The following is a 20,902-nucleotide window of genomic DNA, read 5'->3' on the forward strand; positions in this document are numbered from 1 at the left end:
AAGTTGTGCTATTAGAGGGATCTGCAGTCCAGTTAAGAACCTGTCCCTCCCTAAACACATCCACCTTCTTCCCAGAGGAAGCTGGGGAGTGTGAACATAACTGTGAACAGATGGTAGTGCAAACCTATGTTGCCAGGGAGGACCTCAAAGAAACCCTCTTAGAGATCCCAGACTGGACTCTCTTTACAGATGGAAGTTCTTTTGTAGAACCAGCACCCTAATGAGGGCAATTAGCTCAGCTAGTTGAGCGTTTGTGCTCAGAGTGATTTACCCTGACTGATATTATTGAGAGAACACCTATCTCCTTGGGCACAAATGCTGAACTAGCTGAGCTAATTGCCCTCATTAGGGTGCTTGAATTAAGCAAAGGGAAAGCAGTTAATATTCATACTGATTCTAAGTATGCTTTCCTAGTCCTCCATGTCCCTGCCACTACCTGGAAAGAGAGGGACTTCCTCACAGCTAATGGGTCTCCCATTATATACCATCAGGAAATTAACAGACTGTTACCCTTGGTGTACTCTGTGACGTCAATAAAATTTGCTGTATAACATCACCAGCTTGCCCTTAAATTCTTTCCCGGATGAACCCAGGAACCCTCCTGGGCTAAGCTCCAATTTGAGGGCTCACCTTCCCTGTATCACTATCACTTTCCTATCTCCTTGTTAACTTGACACCTTTGCATCGGGGCTTTAGAAGACACTATGACCTTATGGTATTTATTCTAAGAGGGGCTTAAGGACCTTATGGTCTTTTTATCTTTTACCTTAATTTTTATTAGGTAAAGATTCAACGTTTATACAGAGAGGGAAGAATGATATTCGTATTCTCCATTCTTCCAGTTATTCACCATGTTTTTCTCTATCTCGACTACAATTTTGATTTCACAGAACTTTCTGACATGATGGTTCTGTGGCTTCACTTGTGAAAAGGGAGTAGGAAACACCAATTCAAACTCTTCGTATATTATAAAAGCATTATTATCTGGTAGTGAAGATCCAGGGAAAAAACTATAATGATTCAAATGGTATGTTAATAATCTCTGAAACAAATTCTGCTGGCTGTTGTTAATTCTTTCCTGCTGATTCAGTACGAATGTTACTTACTCAAAGAATAATATCTAGATCCCTGATCCATTTCATATCTCTGAAAATGATCATGTCCTGTTTCCCAATGATATGCTTTTATTGCATTAGAGGTATCTACTTCACATCATGTACTTATCCCTATTCTAATTAAATCATTTGTTTAGTTTGCCATTACACATCAAGAAATTAGTAATCGCAATATTTACTGCATTATCACTGCAGAACACAGTTTCTGGATCATAGCTTATGGAAAATGAATATTTTGATGAATTGTTTTTAACTATTTTTTTGTTTTTTATATTTCTGCCAGATGAAAACAGATTTCTATTTCTCTTTCTTGTAGATAAAACTTTTCCCTTCAAATGTTTTGATATATTTTACATATTCAATATGTAAAGAAATAACAAAGTTATAAGGCATGTCAGGCAGATATTACTTTCCATTTGTATATTTTTTGACATATTTTACATATTCAATATTAAGAAATACCAAAGTTATAAGGCATGCTAGGCAGATTTTACTTTCCATTTGTATATTTTTATACTTTATTTTAATTGCATACTTTTATTCATCAAGTTCTTTTCTCTTTCAACTATACTTAGTCATTAAAAGTTAATATGACTTGTACTCACCTTTAGAACCTTTTACTAATTAGCCTTAAAACTAAAAAAAAAAAAAGTAAGTTTACCTCAAACTTAGTATTACGTTCACGATAATTTAGGTTATATTTCCTTTGGCTTATGTTAAAGATACTTTTGTTACTTTCTATATTTGATACTGACTCTTATAAACTCTCACTTTAAGTTATATTATCTTAAGGCCATTTTAATTAGGGTTGGATATAATTTAAATGGACTTTCTTTTTTTAGTTAAACATTCCTGAGCTTCTGCAATGCTTAGCTGAATGTTTTTGCCCTTAGTTTTATTGCTGAAAGTGTTGCTAATTTAGAGAAATACCAGTTCTAACTGATGAGGTTTTAGAAAGGTATTCAATAAAAGTTGGGTTGTACTTCTAACTTAAGTCAAACTTTGGAATTTCTTCTTTTATTCTCTACAACTAAAAAAATCCCACTACCAATTGATCAGTATTAGAAGTAACATTGTGGGTCAATTTGCATTTTAATTGAGAAATAAACACAAACAGTTACACATAAAACCTCTGATTTCATGGAAGAAGAGTGTTTATAAATATCTGTTTCATTCTGTGGAACTGACATGGGAGTTGCCCCAGAAGTGGCAGCAGGGGAATTCCCTTAAGGGAGTGCTCCAAACCATCCAGAGTTGGGGCCAGTTGTGATTCCATAGAAAGAAGCACCAGCCAGGTGTGATGGCTCACACCTGTAATCCCAGCACTTTCGGAGGCCAAAGAAGGAAGATCACTTGAGACCAGGAGTTGGAGGTTATATTCTCACCATTGCACTGAGGCCTGTAGCCTGGATTATAGAGCAAGACTCTGTCTCTAAAAAATAAAAAGCACTAAATGCAAGAGTGATTGGTGCAAAGCATTTATTAAAGGAACTTACATACAGAGTAATGTAGAATATCCTTATAACATACAGGTAAAGAGAGAGATGTTCTGCATTCTACCTAGGTATATCCTCAGCCAGGGAGTCAGGATATGGAGTTTATATGAGAGTTTAAGGAATTTGGCTTAGGACCCATGGCCAGTTTCTTTCAGTATTTTGGGCAACAACCTAGATAAGTTTATCACCGCCTAGGAATGTTTGAGACCCCAGTTGGGGTTCAAGCCTGCTGGGAAAACCCTGCAGCTGGCTGGGTCACGAATCAGTCAAGGCATTCTGTGATTTTCAGTCAGGACACAGCAAGAAAGCAAAGGGAACCAGGGGATTCTACAATTTCAGGTACCTGTTGCAATGTAAGTAAAGCTAACTATAGGAAATTGTTTAGGTGGGATTAAATACATGAATACCAACAATATTATCATCATGACAGTGACTATGACATTATTCATTCAGTATCACCCACATATATAAATTGTATACAAGCCATATAAAATTGGATTACTTTTTAAAATAGGAAAAAGAAAAAAGTCATTTAACTCTGGGACTTTAGGAAAATTTTTCATTGAAAAAATGATGTCTTCATATTTCATGGTGTGAAAATGAAGTAATTACCCATGCATATGTTTGAGCACTGTGCTCGTCACATAGTAAGCTCTCCTTTGCTTTTATTTATTAAGCATAAATATGCAGAAGTAGAGAAAGAGGTTTGCAAAGTGAAGATCTCACAGGGTTCGTGAGGGTAATCCTTAATCACTTTAAGTATTAGTTCCTCCAAATGGAAGGAAACCAGTGTTCTCATAGGTCTCATTCAACTACTTAATACTTTCCTTGTGCCATTAAGACTAAGCATTTGTTTAACTGTTTGCCAGCAAAGTTTGTCAATAGTGTTTATGTATCCACTTTCTTTTTGACTAGACTGAAAACCCCATGTTGCCAGGAATTTAGTTTTCTGGTTAATTTCACTGCCAAAGATTCAGTGCCTGGGTTAAGCAGTACTTGACACATGCTTAGCACATTGAAAACATTTATTTTGTTTAATCTTTGGAAACTGTTACTATCATCCTCATTTAAGAAGAGATAACTGAAGCAAGAAAGGTTAAAGGATATGTCCATGGTCACACTGATAGTAAGCAACAAAGTCACCAGGAAACCTTCAGGATGAATTTCGTGGGGGTCATGTTGTGGAATGCTCATAAAAGTAAATTTTTTTATCAGTGGAAAGCCAGGTTTTCTGTGTGTATTTGTGTTGGAGGGTGATAAAAGAGATGAGGGAGGAAAATAAAAATTATTGAGAAAAAAGAACTTTACAGTACTTTTGAGAGGATGAATAACATGGTACAAATGTTTAGAAAAGGATCTAGATTGACTTCTATTTCTTGCAACGTGAAGAACTGACACTGCTCCTTAAAACAACTAAAACTATTGGTTTAAAAAAAAGACATTAAATAATCTTAAATGCAGTAACGAATTGGTGAGAAAGGGAGGAAAGCGTAATTGAGTTTGGAAGCCAAAAAACTAACCAATCAGTAAAGTTTGTTGCAGCCTTGACAACATTTGATGAACCTATTGAATTTTGTATCAGTGAAATTCTAGATGAACCACCAGAAAATTGTCCTGAGTGAAAAAAGCTAATCCAAATAGTTGACATACTATATTATTCTATTGATATAACATTTTTGAAATTGCAAAATTATAGAAGTGGCAAACAGATTAGTAGATTAGCTTTTTATGGAGTTTCATGGTTTAGGTATGGTTATAGGATTAAAAGAGAGGTATGCTGGTTAGAAAAGAGCAAGAGGGATCCTTGTGATGATTAATTGTTCTGTATTTTGACTCTGGTGGTGGATACATGAACCTAGACATGTGATAAAATTGCACAGAATTAAACACACATACACATATACACACGTTCAAATGAGGACTGATAAAACTGGAGAAATCTAAAAAGGTCAGTGGATTTAATAATGTCAGTAATCTGGTTTTGATATTGTATTATAGTTTTGCAAGATGTTACCACTGGGGAAATGGTAAAAAGTACACAGAAGGTCTCTCTTATTACATCTTACAATTGCATGTGAATCTACATTATTATTTTATGTCAACTGAACTGTAGCTCAATAAAGCTGTGAAAAAAGCATTAGGTTCAGAAACAGATCTATAAAATAATGGTTTGTAGTCAATAACTCAATCTCTGAAAGCAGTAAACAATATTTAATACAAAAGTCAACTGATTCTACAATTCTAAGTAAAAGCTGTTAAACAGTTGTAAAGTTCATAATGATAAAATAACCTTCCTGTATTTGTAGTGATGTGCTGATGCATTTCCTTCCTTTTTTTGGTTTTACTATTTCCTTCCTTTCACTTCTTTGTCTTTTGTTGATTTCTTTTTTTCTATGTCCAAAACCTGAGTCATACTCATGTACATTCACTATTAACCAATTAAAATATAAATGAATATATTTTCAGATAGTAGGACACAATATTAATTAGAAAAGTAATAGTTGTATTTGCTGTTATTTACCACTTCAACTTTGAGTTTCTGCTGTAAGCCAAGGCAAAATAAGAGGGAAGAGAGTTTCAGTTTATTCTATAGAAGAATTAAAGAAAATACACATACTTTTCCAGACGAGGCAATTTTTTGGCAGCAGTGGCTTTTTATCAGCCATTTATTTTGGAAATACTTATATAAAGCATTTTGAGCAGTATAATAAGCAAAATATTTGAGTGCAGGTCTGGAAATGTTTTTTAAATTAAAGTTTCTTTCTAGCTGCCCTCTGAAAAAGATTAGGGCACATCATTAAATAATAATTCAGTAATCATTGCTGTGGATTCAGAGATGATAATGATCAAAATGCAATGTTTTTGAGTAACCTTCTGTACAAATTATGCTTAAGACTTATGGAATGTATCAATTGTGTCGGCTATCAGACATTCCAAGCAAGGTTTGATCGAAGGCTAGATTTATATAAAGACATGACTGAATTCATTGAGAGTTTACATTAAGTTCAATATTTTATGCTGTAATTAAAGAGAAGTATACAAGATACAGATACCAGGCAGGCAAGTGGCAGGGTTAACATTCCTATTATGACAATTCAGATCACTACTTCAATAGAGAAAGGAGCTGCAGTAGTTGGTAAGGTAGTAATCAACATTTTATTAAGGGTTTGATTATTTTTATGTGAGATTTGTAGGTAGAAAATGGCATAATTTGGTTAGGGCAGTAATAAAAATAAGTATGTAGACAGAAAATGTTGATGAATATTAACAAAACTTTTTAAGTAAGTAGAATGTGTACTTTCTCTTTGCAATACTTACTGTTTTCACAGTAACCTGTGAAGAGGAGCTTCAGGCATATATGTTATGTTGACTCTTTTAGAATATTTTATTTGGGCAAAATAAGCTTAAGATAAAATAAGATACTTGTTTTATTTAGTTTATTTCAATTAATATGGTTTGATTGTTGAAATAGGTGACTTTTTAAAGTAATAACCACAATTTTATATTAATGGGTAACATCTTGCAAAATTATTATACCATGACTATTCATTTTAATTTAAAATTTGATTATGCAATATACCCTTTTTATCTTTTTATTGAGGTAAAATTTACATAACATGAAATTAACATTTTAAAATGTATAATTCAGTGGTATTAAGTACATTTAAAATGTTATGTGATCATCACCTCTATCAAAATATTTTCATTAGTACAGAAGAGCCTATTCTCTCTCCCCAACCCCTGGCAGTTACCCATCTGTTTCTGTCTGTCTCGTATATGTTTCTCTAGCTGGATATTTTATATAAAGGCTATCATACAATATCTGATCCTTTATGTCTAGCTTCTTTTTCTCAGCATACTGTTTTTGAGATTGAATCATGTTGTAATATATACTTCATTTTTTATGGCTGAATAATAATTATATTGCAAGATATACTGCTTTTGTTTACCCATTTATTGGTTGTTGGACATTTGAGTTGTTTCCACCTTCTGGCTATTGTAACAAGTGCTACTATAAACATTAGTGCACAAGATTGCCTTTGAATTATTGTTTTTTATTTTTTTGTATATACCTAATAATAGAACTTCTGAGTAATGTTATAGTTACATTTTTAAAGTTTTGAGGAACTGCTAAACTGTTTTTCACAGCAGCTGTACCTTTTTGCATCCCTACCAGCATGTACAATGGTTTGAGTTGTTCTGTATCCTCTCCAACAGTTGTTATTTTCTGTTTTTCAGTTAATAGCCATCCTGCAGGGTGTGAAGTGCTACCTAACTATGGTTTTGATTTATATCACCCTAATGGCTAAAGACATTGACCATTATTCATGTGATTGTTGGTTATTCAGATATCTTCTTTGGACAAACACCTACTTTTGTCTTCTGTTCATTCTTCATCTGAGCTCTTATTTTCTTTCTCTTTGTTGTTGAGTTGTAAAAGTTCCTTATATATTCTGAATAGTGGAGCCTAATCAAATACATGATTTACAAATATAGTCTTTCATACCATGTGTTGTCATTCCACTTTCTTGATAGTATCCTTTAATGCACAAAATGTGTTTTTATTAATTGAATCCAATTATTTATTTTCTTGTTTTCTTGCTTATGTTTTTGATTTTATGTCTAAGAAACAATTGTCCAAGCCAAGATCAAGAAGATTTTTCCCTTGGCTTTTTTGTAAGAGTTTATACTCTTCTATTTTTACTTAAATATTTTCTCTATCTAAATTTATTTTTGCAATTTTGTAGTACCCCAAAATTTAGTTTTGTGTACCTGATGCACAGTCAGCCAAACTCTTGACACATCAGTGCTTAGGTACAGAGAAGAAAGGTTTATTCAGTTTGGTCAAAGTGAGAGGGCAGAAGAGAACTCTCAAATTGCACATCCCTTAGAGCATAACTAGGGGCCTTTACAAGTAAGATAAAAGATGTAGGAGGTGAGATTCCCTCAATGACACAAAGATATTTGTGTCCCTGGATAAATCAAACTAGAGGCCATCAAGGAAGTCTGCATGACCTAGGAGTCATTGCTCTTTAAGAGAAAAACAAGTTCATTAATATTGCGGGCAGTCCTTGGGGGTTAGGATATGAAATTAATCAATTACTAGTTACTACCCGCTACCAAAATGAGTATGTACAAGCAAGCATGTATGGAGAAAGAAAAGGACAAAGAGAAAGAAAATAAGTAAAACAAACGTTTTATGATTTTTATAATATAGGCTCAATTATAGCATTTAGAATATTTTTAATTCTTATGGAACTTAGATTTAATATATTGTCACATTTTTTTCTTGCTGAATTAACTAATATCTGTCATATATTTGTTTACCTTACATTGTACAAAGGTCTTTTTTTAAAAGAGAAGAGCAGAGGGTAATATTTATACTGGTGAACCATTCAGCTATTTGTGACCCAGTCTTATTTTGACCTAAGAAATATTGAAGTCCTAAGACCTATTTTTATGTTATCACAACCCTCCCTTCCCTTCTCAAAATACTTATTAATGCCAGTTTATGGTCTACGACCTGACTGTGTGGTCTTGGTGGTATATTTTGTTTGCCCCTCCATATTCACTTTCCACCCTTCTCTCTGTTTTAAAGCTTAAGAACAGGCTTGTTAATCTTCTGGGTTCAGGTTGAGCTTAATCAATTTTGAGTCCAGGTAGAAGACCAGAGAGTGGGAGAAGTAGAGCTGGGCTATTCATTTCTACTGATTTCTTGCTGCAAGTTGATGGTCTCATTGCATGTGTGCAAGCTTCTTGTCAAGCAATGCCCTCCACACAAGTGTCTCTCTCTTTCTCTATTTCTTTTTTTTTTTTTTGAGACAGAATCTCCCTCTGTCACCCAGGATGGAGTGCAATGGCGCGATCTCGCCACACTGCAACCTCTGCCTCCTGGGTTCAAGGCATTCTCCTGCCTTAGCCTCCCAAGTAGCTGGGACTACAAGCATGCACCATCAGGCCAAGCTAATTTTTATATTTTTAGTAGAGACAGGGTTTCACCATGTTGGCCAGGCTGGTCTCGATCTACTGACCTCAATGATCTGCCCCCGTTGGCCTCCCAAATTTCTAGGATTACAGGCATGAGCCACCTTGGCCGGCCCTCTTTCTTTATTTCACCACACCCTTTGTTTTGATAATTGTGCTCTTTCTGACCCCTCCAGGACCAGGTGCACTATTGGTGGCTCCCAGTTGTCACTGTAACTTGTCACGTGCCCAGTCTGAGCTTCTCATAATACTATGCTCAGCATATAGGTTGGCATAGTGTCTGTGACAAATAGAGGCAATTAAAATAGAAAAAATAACCCCCCCACAAAAAAACCCCACATCACTATTAACAAAATAGGTATGTTAAAAAACATGACGAAAATTTGTCGTGTTACCTGCTTTAAAATATATAGGAAAATAAAAGATAGCATCCAGGGTGCATGCAAGTGAATCTGCTTTAGAAATTTATATTAGGAATAAAAAAATCCAATTCAGGAAAAGATTTGCACTTATACCATTATTTCCAATATTTTTTAACATATGAACTATTTAAATACCCCTAAATCAGAGTGTACTTGTTAGTTATTGTGACATAACAAAAGCTGTATATTGATGTCTGCCCCTGGTTCCTGGCACAGAACTTCTAAAGGCCTTGTAACTTATTAAGTATTATAAATGATAGGAGCATCTTGTTGGTAGTCTCAGTCACCAGTTCAGGACATAAGGGCTTCTAAGACGCTTTGAATCCCAGGAAAGATGAGTATCTTTTTGTATACTAATGAGATAACTAGTGGCATGTGTCTCTAGATAGCTTTAGGATGGGGACTGGTAGCCACAAAGACCAAGGGATGATTAGAAAGTTGAAACTGTGAGCCCAGCTACCTGAATCTGGAAAGGAGAGCGGGGCTAGAGATTGAGATAATCATGGATAACCAATGATTTCATTAATCATGCCTAAGTAATAGAGTCTCCACAGAAACCTTGAACAACAAGATCTGGGGTGTTTCAGGTTGGAACTTCCCAACTCCATAGAGGCAGAGCTCCTGTCTTTGTGTTCAAGGCTCTGGGAGCCCTCCCTTTGCATCAGCGTGCCCTGGATGTGAGGCATAGAGTCAAATAAGATTATTTTGGAGCTTTGTGATTTAATGACTGCCTTGCTGGGTTTTGGAGTTGCATGGGACCTGAAGCCCCTTGGTTTTGGCCAATTTATCCCATTTGGAACTTGTGTATTTACCCAATGACTGTACTTCCATTGTATCTAGGAAGTAACTAACTTGTTTTTGATTTTACTGGCTTATAGGTAGAAGGGACTTGCCTTGTCTCAGATGAGACCTTGGACTTGGACTTTTGGGTTAATGCTGGAAGGAGTTAAGACTTTGAGGGACTGTTGGAGGGAATGTTTGTGTTTTGAAATGTGAGGACATGATATTTGGGAGGGACCAGGGGTGGAATGATATGGTTAGGCTTCATGTCCCCACTCAAATCTCATCTTGGGTTGTAGTCCCCAGGTGTTTAGGGAAAGACCTGGTGGGAAGTGATTGGATTATGGGGGTGGTTTTCCCCATGCTGTTCTCATGATAGTGAGTGAATTCTCACAAGATCTGATGGTTTTATAAATGGTAGTTTTCCCTGTGCTGACACATGCTGTCTCTAACCTGCTGCCATGTAAGACATGCCTGCTTCCACTTTCGTCATGACTGTAAGTCTCCTGAGGCATCACTCTCCATGCAGAACTGTGAGTCTATTAAACCTTTTTCTTTTATAAATTACCCCATCTTGGGCAGTTCTTTATAGCAGTATGAAAATGAACTAATATCTTGTATAAAAAAATAATAAATGAAAGCAAAATGTTTCACAGATCTGTGAGCAATTATAGCAAATTGTCAAACTTGAAGATGGGATTCTGGGAATCCCTAATTTATAACTAATTTAGACAGAATTGTGTGTAACCTGGGGACCCAAGGCTTCCAACTGGCCTTTGAAGTGGGGAAAGTCTTGTGGGACAGAGCCATTAACTTGTGGGATCCGTTGCTAACTCCAGGTAAATAAATCCAGCATTGAATTACATTGTCGGACACCTAGTTGGTGTCTATAGAGAATTGGAAAATTGCTTGCTGTGAAAAACATATACATATTTGGCATCAAAAGAGTTATGAGTAGAGAAACATAGTTTTTCCATTAGTTATGTGTATCTGTATGATAAAATACTGGATCAATGCGCATAAGAATCTCAGCTCCAACACTCAGTAGTCACATTGTTTTAACAGACTACTTGACAGTCCTCAAATCTAAGGATAAATTATTATTCTTACCTTGTACAGATTAAATAAGTTATTGCATGTCAGTCACGCATGATTTCACACACAGGCTGGCACATGCAAAGCAAATAATAAATATTAGGTGTCATTATTCATCTCTTTCCATTAAAACTTGGTTTTACTACCTTGGTTTTTTATCAGAGATTTGTATAAGAATCACTTGTTAAACAAATGAAGGGCCTCTGATTTAGTAGTTGTGTGGAAATCAAGGTACAACGTGTTATCCAATCTCTACAGAAAATAATAATATTTATTCCTTTGTAAGATTTGTTTTTTATATAATGAAATACTTAAAACATATTGTAAATAAAATCAATTATAGCAGTATTGTTTCATTGCATTTTAGACTATAGATTTATCAATAAGCCTTGAAGATTGACATTACAAATTTGGGCGTCATTTTGTTATAAGTAAATTCCAAACAAACAGAGGAAAAATGTGGTTTTACCAGTGGCGGGTGCCTGTAATCCCAGTAGCTCGGGAGGCTGAGGCAGGAGAATCGCTTGAACCTGGGAGGCAGAGGTTGCAGTGAGCCGAAATTGCACCACTGCACTCCAGTCTGGGCGACAGAGTGAGACTCCTTCTCAAAAAAATAAATAAATAAATAAAAATAAAATAAAGAAGAAATAAAGAAAAGTAACATAAGCAAATGGCTAGGGAATTATTAAGTAATAACATATCGATTTTAACATTCATCATTACAGAAACTCCTAGAGCTAATAAAATAAAAAATCAGAGAATCTCAGTTCTGCAAAAATATCATGACGTTATGCTAGTTCTGAAGTCTTTAGTGTTCTTGAAATTAAATCTGGTTTGAGTATTTCTTTCAGTCACTTTCATAGCTATTTTGTAAAGAGACAACTGATTGTCGTGTACACATTTACCGTTTAGAAAAACAGAAACTGAAGCTCTTCAACTTAATCTATTTGAACAAATTCCCTTTGCCTTCTTTGTGAAAATAACAAATTAGTAGCAATATCAGAACAACCAGAAGAAAAATAAAACTTACTGCTAATCAACACATTTTGTTTCCCTTTTCACAAAAAAATTTGCCTACTGATTTTCCTCTTTGTTTTGAATTACATTATATTTTTGAACTGGTTAATTAATGTACTTAAGTAATATGCATTTAATGCCTGCTATGTACAAAGGGTTATCAGGATAAAAGGAGGAGATAGATATCCTTTCTGCAAGGATTTTTTCTAAGAGAAAACAAAATATGTTAAAATGTTTCTTTAAAAGTATAATATTATTTGTAGGCTCTGGTTCCTACCCCAAAATATATATGTTAGTAAAGATCCTTTGCTAACAGGAGGACCGGATATAGAGAAAGAACAAAAGACACTGAGGGCCCCAAATGAAAGCCTCCATTACAAGAGTAGATTACAAGAGTATTTCTTACTACTAAAGACAAAGACCATGAAAGATATAGATGCTTCATGGGTGAAACACCAGTCCAGAGAGGGTATACTTGTACCTAAGGTGGATACTTGAAGAAAAAGTGTCTATTGGGGATTTTTTAGAGTCCTTGTTTGTTTGCTTGTTTTAGTTTAGTTTGTTTTGTTTTAAACTGTTATTTAATCAATTTCCGTCACACTACAAAACTTTAGTAATATTTTTATGTTTCCCAAATTGCTTGTGGAGGATAATTGATTGTCTTCGCCTCGATTGTCTTTGCCTCAAGAGTTTGTATTTAATACAGTTTCAGAGATACAGAAGGGAAATACATGACAGTCAAATGTGAGTTTACTAGACTAGACCTCTGCTTATTCCTAGCTTTATTCTGCGTAGCCAAAGATACTTCTTCCTCTCAGCCAAAATATTGCCATGCTTCCTTACTACTCAGAGACCAGGGGCAGGGACTTTTTCCCCAAAGAGAAGAGGATCTTTTTTATTTCCTGCCTACTCTCAGCCATGAAAAACAGTCTTGATATTTAATTACATATTACATTATTCTGAGGTATAGGCATATAAGTATACCAAAACAATTAGTAATGTTTTAAACAACTTTTTAAAACAATTTGGTTTATTTCATCTTATTCATGATTACCTTGTATATAAACCTGAAAATTTTAATTAAATAACTTTTTTGCCTGAACAATGTATCCATAAAACAGTAATAAAAAAATAACTAAACTCTTAAATTCACTGATAACCTGTTTGCTAATTTTTCGACATTCTTTCATATGATCAAAAGAAACCTATAATGCATTTTATTAACCCTGAAAGTTGAGGTGAGAAAGGAAAGACTTGTGTGGACAGAAACTATTTTTACTCAACTTTAAGTTTATGCCCTTAAAATAAAATATGTAACAATGAAAATAAATAATTATATTTTTAAGAAAAATAATTAGCCATGAAGTTCTATCTGAAAAATGTTTTATTGACTTCTCTTATTACTATAGGTCCAAGTCCCTAAAGAGCCCAGAGAGATGCCAGTAATTAAGTACTAGCCAGGATTTCTAAGGTTTTCATTCTTCACCCCTCTTGGATTTGTGCTAGAGTTTGGAGTGTCAACTTGGGAGTTGGTATTAACTTGTCACCACAGATTATTCAACATTTGAATAAAATGTTGGATTAAACTTACTTATATTGAAATCAAAGAAATATCAACACCAAGGTGGATGCGTCTGCATAGGAGTAGATCAGGCCACAACAAATTTTTATGTCTGACTTAAAAAAATCATCCCTTTTTCATGCAGAACACAGATTCAATTCACTGAATTGACTGATGATAAGAAAAGAATGACCCTCAAAGAATTAAAATTATGCATTTTATATCTAGATATGAAGACTAAAAACAAAGTTCAATATCTCCTTTTACTTGCAATTGGTGTGACCCAAGTTATTGTTATTTTCATATTTAAGGTAACATAATGGGAGATGAGGATGTCTTCTATGTGGAGAAGTAGGGAAAACATAGGTCAAGGATGACAGCTAAATTTTACATTCAAATAGATTGTGTATCATTGTGTACATTCAAATAGGTTGTGTATCATTGAATTATAAATAATATTAAAGTCCAAGATTTTGCTGCAGAAAATTTAGAGTTCACTTTCTGACACATTTAAATTCTGAGCTGAAATGTCAAATTATCAGTGGAGTATGTGAGTCTGCAGGTCAAGGGAGAATTTTTCTGGAGATGTAAATTTCTGATGTTTTTGTTCATGACTGCTATTAAACTCTAAATCTATTTTGCGTCTCCTAGAGATAAAAGTATAGAGTGAGAAAAGAGCTCCTTTTTGAAAATATGAGTAATTTCCATCATTTGACAGATGGAAAAAAATTAAGCTTGCAGAGGAAACTGAAAAAAACAAGAATGTTGTGTCATAAAAACGCAAGGAAAGAGAATGTACAAAATATTTGGAAGTGATCAAAATGGTTAAGTACTGCTATGAGGTGAAGTTAGGAGAGGATTAACACATTTTCATTAACCTAGGAACTTAGAGATCATTCATTATCTTGGATATAAAGGAAATTGTCAATGTCATAGAAACAAAAGCTAGGTTAGAATGGATTGGAGAGTTAGTTGGGCCTGATTATGCTGGGATTCAGAAACCAATACCTAAAAATATGGCATTTGACTTGCTGAACTGAAGAAAAATCTCCATTTCTTTTGACACCCGCATTATCTCTCCCAAAGGAGCTGAAGTTCCTTTATCTGCCTAAGATCCAGACCCAACATGGAGAACAATAGTTTTCTTATTCTCCCTGTAAGACCAAAAATGTAACCACACCTCAACAGACCCTTTTTAAAGATAATTACCTTCTCATTGTTTAAATTATATAAATAATGTATTATGTAAATTCCAAAGAGAACTATTTACAAGTTCCCTGTTCCAGTCATTCTCCCCAGCAGTCATGTGTTGCCTCTCAATAGAAGTCCTCTTCTCACCCTCCCTATTTTACCAGGAACCAAGTCCCCATTATTTCAGTAACCTCAAGGTAGTATATAAGCTCCTGTAACTCACTGGGAAGTCGGGTCTTCATTCTGAAGGCTCTAGTGTGTATATATTAAATATATTTGTATGCCTTTTCTCCTGTTAGTCTGCCTCATGTCAGTGATTTTCAGCAAACCCTTAGAGAGCCAAGACCCCTGACCCACAGTTTTGGCAAAGTAAGCGGGATCCCCAAAGCCACTCTGCTTTTCTCTAAACCACAGTGAAGAGCAACCAGGAAACTGACAACCAAGAAAAGGCATAAGAACTTCTTACCAGTTAGGCTGCCGGGCTCAAATCTCTGTGCAATAAGGCTGATTATATAATAAAAATCACTCTTTTGCCTCAAGGTTATAAATAATGGGAAAAAACGATTTATGTGACTAGTCTTAGAGTATAGAGACCCTAATATGCTTCTGGTACTTTGTGATGTGAATATTCGTATTGTTTGACCCCTTTCCTCACAGAAATAGCTTGTTGTTGTTTTTGTCTTTGTCTTTCCATGTTGTTCTGTCATAAAGAGGGGTACTGTAGAGTAGAACATGGGCCTAGAACCCTTATAAGACTGCTGTTAGGGGCAGCCCAGCTGACTAATCAGTTTCGCACCTCTGACTAGATGAGCATCAGTTAAGACAAACTTTGCTGTGGGTATTTGCAATACAAACCAAATGAGTTTTCCCTCTCATCTTGTTTTATGCCCTGGGGACCTTGACTTGTGGCTATGTGGAGGTAACTCGCTTTTGGTTTCCACCATCTGGAGGGTGTGATATTTTGGGTCATGTCAGGTGGCCAGTCTGAAAAGATTGGGAGTGTGAGACAGGTTGTTTTTTTTGTTTGTTTTCTTGAGAAAGAGTCTTGCTCTTGTCACCCAGGCTGGAGTACAATGGCATGATCTCAGCTCACTGCAACCTCCACTTCCTGGGTTCAAGCGATTCTCCTGCCTCAGCCTCCTGAGTAACTGGGATTACAGGTTCCCACAACAACACCCGGCTATTTTTTTTTTTTTTTTTTACTTTTTTTTTTTTTTTAGTACAGATGGGATTTCACCATGTTGGCCAGGCTGGTCTCGAACTCCTGACCTCAGGTGATCCGCCTGCCTCGGCCTCCCAAAGTGCTGAGATTATAGACATGTGAGCTACCACGCCTGGCAAGACATGTAAGTTTTTAAGGAGCACATTTTTCATTCCAAACGTGTCAAGTTCTTAGAGTTTTATCTTAGAAGGTCTCATACTTACAGGAATTTTTGTGATCTTTTGCTATATTAAGTTTATTTCTGGGAATGAATTTTTCAGGGTCGTAGGAACTGCCTCCACTATGTCCTCTCCAAGAATACCTCTTGCTTATAAGCTAAAAACCTGGACAATTACCACCTGGGCTTAATGTGAAGAGGCTTTTGGATTCAGTCACTACTGGAATTTAGTAAACCATTGAAAATTCTACCTGTCAATGGCCAAAAGATAGATACTTCTAATTTAAAAAGATTTTAGAGACCTCTTATTCTAAAAAAAAGATGGACAGTTTCAATTAAAAGAAGGATACATAATAGTATCATGGCTATCTTTGCGAATTCTCTTGACTAAATTAACAAGCAAAAATCTGCCCTAAAAAAAAGTTAAAATCCTTTGCAAACTCAAAATGCCTATTCAGATTCCTTCTGGGAAGAGCAATGGAGTCTGCTCCAGTAGCTAAAGTTCTGCTGTTTTACCACAGCAACCTGGCATTCATTCCCAGTCAGGGAGCAAATCCTTTTTGGTAGATATTTGTGTGACTTTGCCATTTATTGATTCCTTTCCCTACCATACACAGCTTTTGAGTTCCTATCTCCTGTCTGTGGGGCATACGGGGCTTTGTTCTTTATATATAGCGGTCAGCTGAGAAGCTGAAGCTTTGGAGAACATGGGTGAACAGAAATGTAGGTTGTGACATGGGATATTTCTAGGCCACTTTGCCAGCCGGGTACCTCTGGCCAGCGACTCCTCTGACCAGGCCTTGATTGGGCCTAGGTTCACTGCAGGAGATGCCCAGTCCACTCAGCCCACGAGGCTGTGCCTGACCGGCACTCCAGTGCGGATCCTGTGGCCGTTGTGATTACGCGCTCAGCCCCGGCAGGAGAGGGTGTGTGAGCAAGAAATGCGGGGTCCACCGGCCCTTCCAAGCACTGGCACAGGAACGGGCTCTGTGCAAGGCTTGCAGCTGGATATTTTAAAGGCATAAACTGCTTCTATGATATTTTTGATAATTGTTTTGTTAGTAGTGGCAAATCTGTATGGATCTGCAGCAACTGGAATCTTCCGTCCTCAGAGGAAGTGATTCATCCAAGGGGCATAAGGCAGTGAGAGACCAAGGCAAGATTTAGAGTAGGAGTGAAAGTTTACTAGAAAGTTTTGGAGCAGGGATGAAATGACGTAAACTATACTCAGAAGGGGGTCAAGTGGGCCACTTGAGAGATTCAAGTGCCCGGTTTGAACTTTGATTTGGGGTTTTATTTGCTGGCATGCTGCCAGGGTTTTGCATTTCTTCTCCCTTGATGTTTTGTTGGGGAAGGCTGCCCCCATGGGCAGTGGCCTGTCAGCATTTAGGAGGGGTGGCATGTGCAGTGTGTTCACAGAAGTTGTGCACGTGCTCATTTAAGGCATTTTAATCTTACCAGTCAAGAGTTCCCAGAAGAATGTCATATACCAGTTAAATTTTGTCATTTTGCCTTTTAGTACTCATGCTTGAGTACATCACCCAACTCCTGAGATCTTACTGGGAAATTACTCATTGTAAGCTTCAAATGTTTTCTACCTACTGGGAGACGGCCTTTCATGGCAGCAGCTGTGACTAATGATTATTTTAGCGAGACGGTTTAACAACCACCTGATCATCACCTGATGGTGGGGGTTGAGGAAGTTCTTTCCTGCCCTGCTTATGTCTGCCTAAATACCTACACCAACACTTTGGCTTGTATGTCTTATAGCCATTAGATCCTAGGCTCTAAACAAATAGCCTTGGCCCACCTCTGCCTCTTGCCTTTCCTGGGAAGGATCGGTATTTCCACAGCTCTGTCCTTTGTCCTGGGCTCTGCATCTGAACACATAATTAAAATGGTTTATTTTGTAAGTTTTTCAGTAAAGATAAGGGTTACTAAGAACTGACTCTGGAACTAATATATGTGATTAAAACTACCAGATATAAGAGAAACAATTCTGTATGCAAAATGCATAAGAAAAATAGAATTAGTTTAGCAAAAATGTTATAAAAATGCATGAGAATGTGGTTTTTGCTAAAGGAAAAATAATTTTGCATAGTGTAGAGTTTTGTTTGTTTTGTTTTTAATTGAAAGTGAAAAGAATTATAGATAAAACTGAGTGGATACAGAAAGTTGGAGAAGAGAATTTAAAAAATTATGAAAGTTTATAAAAGGCTTATGGAAATAATAACTTATGGCAAAACTGATTAAAAATTAAAAAGTTTTGCTTACAGAAATTAGCTTTAACATTAATAGTACACTGATACAAAGGTAAAATTTTGTGTTTGCTTTTGAATAAGATTCACATGTAATACTAATAAAAAGTTAATATAAGATTTTTATTTACCTTTTGAGTAAATTACAACATAAAAAGAGGGAGGAGAGACATTCAGCTGACCTCGTGCTATCTTTATTCGATCTTATTTTTTGAAGAATTGAATTTCCTGTCTATCAAAAAGTTACAATTCTGCTTATTTAAATCATTGAATTAGCAGTTTGACGAAGTGAATGACTTACGTTACAGTGATCTGTAATTCTGTTTCATGATGTCAAGTGTTTTAAACATTTGATATTTGACAAACTTTCCAAAATCCAAATTTCAAGTTAAAAATAAAGTATTTTGATCTCAAACTAATTTTTTGGATATTAGGGCACCTGTAGTCCAAGAGAGACATATTCTGCTTATTTGATATGTTATAATCATACAGGAAACATTGTCAAATATGAAAGGATGTTTAACTTTCTTTGGGTTATATTTAAATGTGTTATAAATATGTTATATTAATCCATTCTCACTCTGCTATAAAGGACTACCTGAGACTGAGTAAGTTATGAAGAAAAGAGGTTTTATTGACTCACAGTTCCACAGGCTGTAGAGGAAGCATGGCTGAGAGGCCTCAGAAAACTTATCAGTGGCAGAAGTCATAGGCGCACACACACATCTTACCCTGGTGGAGCAGGGGAGATGGAGAGAGAGACAGAGAGAGAGACGCACACACACACACACACAGAGCATGCATGAAGGGGCAAGTGCTACACACTTTCAAGTAACCAGATCTTATAAGAACTCTTTATCATGAGAGCAGCAAAAAGAAAGTTTGATACTTTCAGAAAAGTGACACTTCTTCCTTACCACAGGTCAGGAACCTGTAAAGGAACTGCATAGACAGAGTATGAAGCCAGTCTTTTCAAAGAGTTTTATTGGTCTTATACAGTTAACCTCTATTTATCAAAGCAGTTTGCTCATATCTAAAAATGAGCATGATTCAATCACCTCCCATCAGGCTCATTTTTCAAAACATAGGAATTACAATTTAATGTGCAATCTTGGTGGGACATAAAGCCAAACCATATTATATGTGTTTCAAAATTGTATGAGATGCCTATAATTCTCTTTTATCTTAGTATATGTTATCAGTAATAATGACCATTATGCTGAATTGTTGTATGTCACAGAAATAACCGAATTTCCTTGTCAATTGTGTGTTTATCTACGGCTGTCCTAAGACTTTTGCAATCCTTAGACAATTATTGTTTTACTGTGATGCTTCTCAAAAAGCAGTTTGCTATCAGCTGAAGTCTAAAACTTGATTTTTTAGGGAAGTTCATGGAAAGAACTTTGACAGGTGCTGTTGAATGCAGCTTTCTGAAAACCTTGGAGATTGTGTTATTGGAATAGAGAAAAAACTTTCAGGAAGCTAATTGGACAGCTAATGTGCCCATGAGGTTTGTTGACCCCAAACAGGAATTAATTGCATGGACTAAACTGATAGAGCACTGAAATAATTTCTTTTAACTTTTTTGTTTGAAGTCTTGGTGTTTTTTTGGTTTTATTTTTTAGATTTAACAAAAGGTTGTTTTTATTATTATTATTGATCTATTTCTAGCTTTCAACCATTGAGTAAAGTATACAATTTTGAACAAAATTTGAACCACATTTGTTCTCTCAACTTGATTTCTCCAGAATTTGGGAACTATTTGTCAGTATGCTTAATTTATTACAATGTAGTTATTCACATAAGTTCAATAAGAGCCTATTTTCCTTTGTAGCAGGACACAATTGGAGACACTGGTTACCTTATCAAGGCTTTTTGACTGGAATAGGATATTGTTAGATATGAGCAGACTGCTTTGAGAAATAGAGGTTAACTTTATAGAGCCAATAAAGGCTGCTTGGAAAGACTGGCTTCATACCCTGCCTATGCAGTTCCTTTACAGGTTCCTGACATGTGGTAAGTAAAGAATGTCTCTTTTCTGATAGGCCCAGGAATGTCAAGTTACTTTGAGACATTGAGAAGAGTAGAAGTCACCAATTCATACAGGTATGTGCAGGCACAGATAATTCCTTGGCTGGGATCTAAAGGCTTTTAAAAGTTTATTCTGAGATTCCTTATGAAAAAGTTCTAGCAGAGCCAATTTTAAAACAGCCTAAATGGCCAATAATTGTTCTTGCTGTACTTCATGCAAATGAATAGGCCAAGTATATTAAGACTAAAATATTTTGCAAATAAATTGGTCCTAATAAAATTTCTTGTTGGTTTTGCTGTTTTTTTTTTCTTTATGTATTTTTAGGGGCAGGGAGGAAGGACATCCTTAAACATACTCATTTTCCAATAGCAAAAATTCAAGTATAAGAATTAGGTAAAATGGAAGAGGGAAAAAGAGGAAAATCTAGGGTGTAAGAATCTAAAGAGGTAGAGAGAATGAAAGTTAAATCATAGGTAGAGGAACTGGCTTTAAATTGGACAAGGAGCACAATTCCTATTCTATCAGTAAGGAGGGAGATTAGAGTGGGTTAAGATTATTCTCCACCACAGAT

Source organism: Pongo pygmaeus, chromosome 14 (assembly GCF_028885625.2).
Source record: "Pongo pygmaeus isolate AG05252 chromosome 14, NHGRI_mPonPyg2-v2.0_pri, whole genome shotgun sequence".
NCBI classification, from domain to species: Eukaryota; Metazoa; Chordata; class Mammalia; order Primates; family Hominidae; genus Pongo; species Pongo pygmaeus.